Here is a 10,119-nt window from a genome sequence, read left to right as displayed (position 1 = left end):
CTCGCACTGTCTCTGACTCTGTCTCTCTCTCAAAAATACATAAACATTAAAGAAAAAGAAAAAAAATGAGGAATACAATAGATGAGATTGGAAAAGGCCTGATGCAATGAATAGCAGACTGCAAGAAGCAGATGAAGGAAATAATGATACATAAGACAACATAATAAAAAAATATATAATGGAGCTAAACAAAAGAGAGAAGAATTATAGAACATGAGAATAGACTTAGGGAAATCAGTGACTCCATCAAACAATAACATTTGCATTATATGAGTGCTAGAAGAGAGAGAAAAGAGAGCAGAAAATTTATTTCGAGCAATAATAGCAGAAAACTTCTTTATTCTGGGGAAGAAAACAGACATTCAGGTCCAGGAGGCACAGAAAACTCCCATTTAAAAAAAAATCATTCAAAAAAAACAAAAACAAAAACAAAAACAAAACAAAAACAAAAACACAGGCCAACACCAAGATATATTGTAATTGAACTTGCAAAAGCACCAGTGATAAAGAAAATATCTTAAAAGCAGCAAGACAAAAGCAGTCCTTAACTTACAAGGGAAAACCCATAATGCTAGCTGGAGATTTCTCAAAAGAAATATGGCAAGCCAGAAGGGAGAAGTTTGATATATTTAAAGTGCTGAATGGGAAAAATCTGCAGCCAAGAATAATGCTCTATTCAGCAAGGCTATCATTCATAATAGAAAGAGCCAAAAACTAAAGGAGTTCCTGACCACTAAACCAGCACTGCAAGAAATATGAAAGAGGACACTTTAAGTGCAAGGGAAAGACCAAAAGTGACAAACACAAGAAAGGATCAGAGAAAATCTCCAGAATTAATGATAACACACATAATAAAATGGCAATAAATATGTATCTATCAATAATTACTTTGAATATAAATGTACTAAATGCTCCAATCAAAAGACATAGAGTGTCAGAATGGATTAAAAAAAAAAAGAACCAAAAGTGAGGGGATGGAAAACATTCATCACAAAAATAGATGTCAAAAGAAAGCTGAAGTGGCAGTACTTAGACAAACTATAATGTAAAACAAAGACTGTAAAGAGACAAAGAAGGGCATTATATAGTCATAAAGGGGACAATCCAACAAAAATATTGTAAATATTTATGCACGAAACATGAAAGCACCTAAATATATAAAATAATTAATAATAAACATAAAGGAACCAATTGATATTAGCACAATAATAGTAGGGGACTTGAACACCCACTTACATCAGTGGATAGATCATCTAAACAGAAAATAAACACAGAAACAATGGCTTTGAATGACATACTGGACTAGATGGACTTAATAGATATATTCTGAACATTCCATCCTAAAACAGCAGAATACACATTCTTTTCAAGTGGACATGGAACAGTCTCCAGAATAGATCACAAATTAGGTCCCAAACCAAACAGGATTCAACAATACAAAGATTTAAATCATATTATATACTTTTTCTGACCACAACACTATGAACCTTGAAATCAACCACACGAAAAAATTTAGAAAGGCCATAAATACATGGAGGTTAAGCATGGTACTAAACAATGACTGGATCAGCCAGGAAACCAAAGAAGAAATAAAAAAAAAAAAAACATAAAAACATATAAAAATGAAAACACAATGGTCCAAAATCTTTGGGATATAGCAAAAGCAGTCCTAAGAAGGAAGAGTATAGCAACACATGCCTACATCAAGAAAAAAATCTCAAATGAACTACCTAAACTTATACCTAAAGGAACCAGGAGAGGAGAGGAGAGGAGAAGAGAGGAGAGGAGAGGAGAGGAGAGGAGAGGAGAGGAGAGGAGAGGAGAGGAGAGGAGAGAATAGAATAGAATAGAATAGAATAGAATAGAATAGAATAACCCAGAAATGAACCTACAACTATATGGTCAATTAATGTTTGACAAAGCAGGAAAGAATCTCTGATGGGAAAAAGACAGTCTCTTCAACAAATGGTGTTGGGAAAGCTGGACAGCAACATGCAAGAGAATGAAACTGTATCCCTTTTTCACACCATACACAAAAATAAATTCAAAATGGATTAAACACATAAATGTGAGACTTGAAACCATAAAAAATAATAGTGGAGACCACAGGCAGCATCCTGTTTCACAGTGGGTGTAGCAAAGAAAGCAAAAATCATCTATTGGGACATCATCAAAATAAAAAGCTTCTGCACAGCAAAGGAAACAATCAACAAAACTAAAAGGCAGCCTATGGAATGGGAGAAGATATTTGCAAATGACATATCTGATAAAGGGTTAGTATCACAAAAATAAAGAAATTATAAAAGTCATCACTCAAAAATGAATAATCCAATTAAAAATGATCAGAAGATATGAAGGCATTTTTCCAAAGATGGCATCAATATGGCCAATAGACACATGAAAAGATGCTCAACATCACTAATCATCAAATGCAAATAAAAACTACAATGAAATATTACCTCACATTTGTCAGAATGGCTAAAATCAACAATACAAGAAACAACATGTGCTGGCAAGGATGTGGAGAAGGGGAACACTCTTGAACTGTTGGTGCAGCCACTCTGGAAAACAGTATGGAGTTTTCTCAAAAAAGTAAAAATGGAACCACCCTACGATCCAGCAATTGCACTACTAGGTATTTACCCAAAGAATTAAAAAGTACTAATTCAAAGGGATACCTGTACCCTGATGTTTATAGTACCATTATCTACAATAGACAAACTATGAAAACAGCCCAAGTTTCCATCTACTGATGAATGGATAAAGAAAAGTGGAATATTACTTACCATAAAAAAATGAAATCTTGCCATTGCCAATGACATGGAAGGAGCTAGAGAGTATTACGCTAAGCGAAATAAGTCAGAGAAAAAAATAGCATATGATTTCACTCATATGTGTACTTTAAGAAAAAAAAACAAGTTAACCATTGGAAAATAAAGGAGGTAAACCAAGAAACACGCTCTTAACTATAGAGAACACACCAATGGTTACCAGAGAGGATATGGGTGGAGAGATGGCTAAAATACATGATGGGAATTAAGGAGTGCCCTTCTGGGATAAACACCAGGTGATGTATGGAAGTACTGAATCACTATATTATACCCCTTTAATATTACACTGTATGTTAACTAACTGGAATTTAAATAAAAACTTAGAAATATAAGAACAAAATGACTAGAATGACTTTGTCCTGATTTTGATCCCAGCTAATTTCAAGTCTGTTTTGAATTCTGCCTAGTTCATAATTAGTACCCTGGTGACATTGTGACTCAACTGCCTTTAAATATCTCTTATTCTGGCCTGTTTCCATGACACCTTTCTAATTTGTCTTCAATTGCCTTTCCTCACTTTTTTGTATGAAGATTAGAACCATAATTCTCCCATTTCTAGAAGCTATTGGTTTTCATTAGTAAAGATACTTGACATTTAACTGAATTCAGAAATTCCCACTTAAGTAAAAGTACTTTTATTGTAATCTTTAAAATATTTTTGTAGTGGGGCGCCTGGGTGGCGCAGTCGGTTAAGCGTCCGACTTCAGCCAGGTCCCGATCTCGCGGTCCGTGAGTTCGAGCCCCGCGTCGGGCTCTGGGCTGATGGCTCAGAGCCTGGAGCCTGTTTCCGATTCTGTGTCTCCCTCTCTCTCTGCCCCTCGCCCGTTCATGCTCTGTCTCTCTCTGTCCCAAAAATAAATAAACGTTGAAAAAAAAAATTTTTTAAATAAAAAAAAAAATTTTTGTAGAATCTATAGTATTATTTATATTTTATACATAGATTGATTTAAGAATGTTTTGTTAAAAATGTTTTTTTAGGAGTTACATGACAAATTTATTAGAAACTTATGTCAATTAACTTAATTTTGAACATTTTAGAAACACACCATCTACTGAATAGTACAGCCATTGTTTACTTAAAGTGTTCTCTGTAATTAGTGATTTGCTAAATAATATATTACACATTACAACAACCAAAAAAAGAATAAAAACAGTAATATAAATACTATGTGTGAGTGTTTGTGTTTCCCTATCAATTTACATATTGGAATCCTCATAGTATGATTGTTCCAGGAGGTGGACCTTTGGGAGGCAATTAGCTCAGGAGGGTGGGGCCCTCTAAAGAGATTCTAAGAGCTTAGCCCTTTCCAGCATGTGAGGATACAGGGACAAGTCTGTGACTGGGAAGAGGGCTCTTACTTGACCATGCTGGCACCGTGATCTTGGATTTCCAGCCTCCAGAACTATGATAAATAAATGTTTATTGTTTACAAGCTACCCAGACCATGGTATTTTGTTATAACAACCTGAACAGACTAAAACAGGTTAACAATTTTGATCCTTGATTTATTCAAGGTATTATACCTGGTGCTGTAGGTATTATTCACTTACTATCTCCTAGAAAATAGATGAGATATAGCCTAATAGTATCTCTCAAGATAGGGAAACTTAGTCTTACAATGTATATGTGTCTTGTCCAAGGTCAAGGTGTTGAGGTTGGAATTTAAAATTAAGAAATCTGAAGTTAAGATTCAATTCATAACTATTAAGGCAAAAAAGTTGTTATACACAAAGTAACAATCTATAAAAAATACTGGTCAATATTGTCATGGAATTTCTTTTCTTTTCTTTTTTTTTTTTTTTTTGAAACTTGCCAGACCTCTCTAGATGACATTTGTGCAACATGAAAATTTCAAAGGAAGATCTACATCTAAAATGCATGACTATTCCTATCAGCAGTTTGCAAGAACCATATTAGTAAATCATCTGGGAAAGATGGTGTATTAATGGCTATCTATCATGAGTCACTTTCATCTTTCACATCAATGAGAGATATGAACTTTAATTTACAATGGTGGCTATGTGGACTACCACTAGGTAATGGGGAAAAAAAAGACAAATGAAAGAAGGAAAGAAATCCTAGAAATAGAGCAAACGTACAATATATATTGATGTACGGCTGTATATAGGGTCTGTATCTTTTAAAATCTCTTCTTCAGACTATATGTTTTTCCCCTGTATCTCACTTGACATCCTTATGGATATATATTTTTTAAGGACTTACAACAATGCTGACTAATATGACATAAAATTATTCACTTTGACTTTGAATGGAAATTTTGAAATATTGATTTTCAAGTTCTGCTAACTAATGCTTTTATAAACACCAAATAGCTCAGCTTCTTTTAATTTTCTTGGATGGCAACCATGATTTTGGAGACTTTTGGAAACTTCAATTCCATTTTTGCTTTCTTGTAGAATAGAAAAATAATTTACCAAAATGTGATGAGTTTACAAAATTCCACCTAAAACTAAAATAAATGAAAAGCAAACAAACAAAAACAGCTGTATGTTTTGACAGCTGTCTTTGCCAATTGCCACCTTTGCCAGTGACTTGAGAATAGGAAACTAAAGAACACGTTAAAAATGTATAGGGAATACATCTGGTATACTTGAAATCAAATAATTAGCCAGCACTTGTTATTCTAACCTCTATTTTAATGCCATTTTTTTATAGAAGATGAGGGATTTACGCAGTAGGTGTAAATGTAACAATAATGATAACACTAAAAAGGATTCAATAAATTATCTTTTGAGAACTGTTTGTGTAATTGTTGAAGGGTTATTAGAAGATTGTTTTTTCCCTTCATATTTTATAACTTACTTACACCTGAAGATTCATGGAGGGAGAAAATGAATCACTCAGAACACTTAAAAAGCAATGTGGAGTTTAGTGAAATAGCACAGCATGGAATTAGCTATGTAAACTGTCAAAATCAAGAACAATTATTTCATATTTTTATATATAAAATGAAAATCAAACAAATTCAATATAAATGATCTCTCCATGTGTATTTTACGTGTGTTTGTGTATGTATAAAATACACGTAAGTTGAACCTGAACCACAAAATCTTAAACTTCAGAATGAGAGAACATTTGTGACCATTTAATCACCTTCCTAATTGAAGCCTCAAACATGGACTCTTTCTTTCTCCCCATTTCACAGAAGATTAAAACGAAGATTCGTAGGATCTAAGTATTTGCCCAAAGTCGTCATCTTATACCTAGTAAGTGGCAGAGATCTTGTTCTCCAGTATCCAAGCTTAGTGTTCCTTCCCCAAACAGGAAGTAAATAACTAGCAGAAAATGCTGAAGGGAGTTGACAGGATAATAATAAAATACAAAGTATATAAATAGTTAACTTAGCATTATTGTGCTATTTAACTTTGTAGTTTGGTTTCACACCACTATGTAGAAATAATTTATGTATTTCTTTAAATGAGCAATAATTTGAGTTCTGAATAATTCTGGATTGAAATAAAGGTGGATAAACTTTACCTCTAATTTAGCATAGAACAATTTACTTATTTTATTTCTCTTTTCCTTCTTATGTTATTAGTCTCCTTTTTTCACCTCTTCTATCCCTCTTCCCCCTCCCCCACACAAAGTTTTTATGCAAATAAAACATGGTATATTTATCTTTATGTCTTATTTAAATGTGGACAAATATTTGTAGATATAAGCTAAAAGCCTGAAAAAATGTCCTAGACCTTTGTAACATAACTTTAATAATAAGAACACAGGCATAGAAAAAGTGTTTAACTAGGTATTTGAAGCTATTTTAAAAACAGAAATAAAAATGTATAGCTTCATGTGCTCTAAAAAAGAGTTTGTCCTTTTAAGTCAGCTTGATAAGGGTATAATTTATATACAATAAAATGAACAGATATAAAGTGTCCAGTTCAATGAATTTTCACAAATACATATTCCCATGGAGCTAGCACCTCAATGATTCTATTATCCCAAAACATTCTATCATATTCCTTAGTAGTCAATCTTCCCATTCCCTCACCCACCCAGAAAATTACTGATCTGCTTTCTGTTGCCATTGAGTGTTTTGCATATTCGAGGATTTCCTATAAATCTTTTGCATTTATTTAGTCTTTTGCATCTGATTTCTTCTGTTCAACATGTTTTTGAGATTATTCATATTGTGTATTTCTTATATTAATGAGTAGTATTCTAATGTATGAATACTTTTATGAAGAAAGTTATTAAATTCTTTTACATATAGGTATTTTTAGACAAGTGTTTTCAATTACTTCAGGTAAGTACCTAGTAAAGAAATTGCTGGGCCATATGGTAAGTGTATATTTGACTTTTTAAGAAGTTGCTAAAGAGTCTTCCAAAGTGTTTGCCCATTTAAATTCTCCTTGGCAGTAAAAGACCTTTCCAGTTGTTCCATGTCCTATTCCACATACGGTTTTGTCAACCTTTTAAACTTAGCTATCTTAGTGGGTGAGGAGTGGTATCTCATTGTGATTTTATTTTCCTTTCCTGAAGATTAATGATGGTGAGTATCTCTTCATGTCCTTACTGACCATTTGAATATCTTTTTGGTGAAGTGTCCAATTTTTTTGTCCATTTTTTTTTAATTTTTTTTTCCACGTTTATTTATTTTTGGGACAGAGAGAGACAGAGCATGAACGGGGGAGGGGCAGAGAGAGAGGGAGACACAGAATCGGAAACAGGCTCCAGGCTCTGAGCCATCAGCCCAGAGCCCGACGCGGGGCTCGAACTCCCGGACCGCGAGATCGTGACCTGGCTGAAGTCGGACGCTTAACCGACTGCGCCACCCAGGCGCCCCATTTGTCCATTTTTAAAATTGGATTTTTGTCCTAAGAGACTTTTATATTCTAGTTAAAAGACTTCTGTCACATATATTTAAAGCGAATCATTTTTCACAATTTGTGGCTTGCCTTTTCATTTTCTTAGCAGTGTCTCTAAAAGAACATAATTTTTTATTTATGAAATCTCATTTGTTAGTTATCTATTGTTATACAACAGACTTCTCCCGATTTAGCAGCTTAAATCAACCACACTTAACCATCTTACATAGTTGCAAGGATCAGTAATCTAAGAGTGGATAGACAGATGGTTCTGGCTCAGGATCTCTCATGAGATTACAGTAAAGCTGTTGGGTTTGACTGCATCTGGAGAATGTATTCTCCACCTAACTCTCAAGGTTACTGTCTCCAATTTCTCCTACATGGATTCTTTCACAGGGCTGCTTATGGCAAGGCAGCTCCATTTCCTGAAGGGAGGGAGCAGGACAGAGAGAGAACAAGAGCAGGAAATGAAGAGAACAAGAAACTATGAGATGGAGATGGAAACTATAATATCTGTTATAACTTAATCCCGAAAATGGCATTTGATCACCTCTCTCTATTGGTCCAATATACCAACCTGAGTACAATGTGAAAGGTATTACATAAGGGTGTGACTACCAGGAAGTACCAGAGATGACCAGAACCCTCTTGGAGACTGGCTACCACGTATCTATTAATGTTATTATATTTTCTTTAATGGTATTGCTTCTTAGTAGTGAATGTTATCTAATTTAACATCATATGAATTATCTGCTTTGTTTCTGTACATAAATTTTAGGTTTTTAGCATTTCTCTTCAGGACGAATACTCATTTTGAGCTAAGTGTTCTGTATGGTGTGATACAAGGGTTTATTCCTTAGGGATTTTTAGTGATTCTAGCAAAATATAATTTCCCCATATTGTACCAGGATTCTCGCACAGAGAGTCGTGACACAGAGGCTTTTCTTTCCAGGAAGCAACTTTATTTGTGCTGACACTGCTCAGCTGGGTTTGTACCAAAGAACTGAGCCCTGAATGCCACGTGGAATATATTTTCTACTTCTTTGTCTCCCATATATGGTAACACACAAACATGTAGTCTAAGTGGTCTCATGTTACAAGGTCATGAGAGACGTTGTCACATATGTGTATAGCCAGGTTGTCTTGAGTTTTTTTTTTTTTTTCCTTTCCATACGGAGGGGACCCTACCACAATGTTAATTATACTAGCACAAGTTTGAAAAATTATTTGACAAGATTTCTATTTTCAGTAAAACTAAATAAGCACCCACTATTTCATGTCTTCCCACAGATAACTACAGTCTTTGGAGAAAATGAAAATGACCTGTAGGCACTGGTGCGTACATCAGAATAGAAAGATTCTGAAAGGAGAGTCAAAACATGGAAGGTATCAGATGAATTTCCTTTTTAACAGCTTTTAGCAGGAAGGTAGATTGAACTCACTTCCAAGCTGTGTGGTTGAAACCTAAAGAATTTAAGGGAATATAAGACAATGTATAACCCATGTTTAAGAGGAGTAGTGGAAGGTAGAAAGAGAAAATGAATAGAAAATATATTTCAGTATATGAAAATATAAAAGCCAAAAGTTTTTCCAAAAATACAGATATAAATGTATTGGTTCAAGAAGTTCAGTGAACTATGAACAAGATGCACTGAAGAAAATCACATTATGCACAAAATAATCAATATAAGGAAACGATCTTAAAAGCAGCCAGACAAAAATGACAGATTGCATACAGAGGAACAATCACTTGAATGGCTGCTGACCTCTCATCAGAAAATATGGAGGCCAAGAACATTTTAAAATACTGAGAGAAAAATAACCAACTACTTTATATTTTGTGAAAACACTCTTTAAGAATAAAAGCAAAATAAAGACATTTTCAGACAAAATAAAGATAACAGAAGTGGTCATTAGCACACTTGCACCACAAGAGATATTGAAGGAGGTTCTCAAGACTGAAGAGAGATGTAACAGAAGTGACCTGACCCACCAGGAAAGAAAAACAAAACAAAACAAAACAAAAACAAAAAAAACTGTCAAAAACAGTAATGCTAGGGGCGCCTGGGTGGCTCAGTTGGTTAAGCATCCGACTTCAGCTCAGGTCATGATGTCACGGTTTGTGAGTTCGGGCCCTGCGTCGGGCTCTGTGCTGACAGCTCAGAGTCTGGAGCCTGCTTCAGTTTCTGTGTCTTCCTCTCTCTCTGCCCCTTCCCTGCTTGTGCTCTGTCTCTCTCTGTCTTTCTCTCTCTCTCTCAAAAATAAATAAACATAAAAAAAATTTAAAAAAAATGGTAATGCTCATTAAACAGTCAACTCACCAGGAAGACACAGTAACTGTAAATGAATGTGTAAGTATGTACTTGAAGCTGAATTTGAGAGAACTAAAGGGAAAATAAACAATTTTACAATCATAGTTATAGGCATTTAAACCCATCTTTCAGGATTTAATAGAACA

This window comes from Lynx rufus, unplaced genomic scaffold (assembly GCF_022079265.1).
Source record: "Lynx rufus isolate CCGP_SWC_20201006 ecotype Redwood Valley unplaced genomic scaffold, mLynRuf1.p SCAF_7, whole genome shotgun sequence".
Lineage (NCBI taxonomy): Eukaryota > Metazoa > Chordata > Mammalia > Carnivora > Felidae > Lynx > Lynx rufus.
This window is presented reverse-complemented; position numbering follows the sequence as displayed.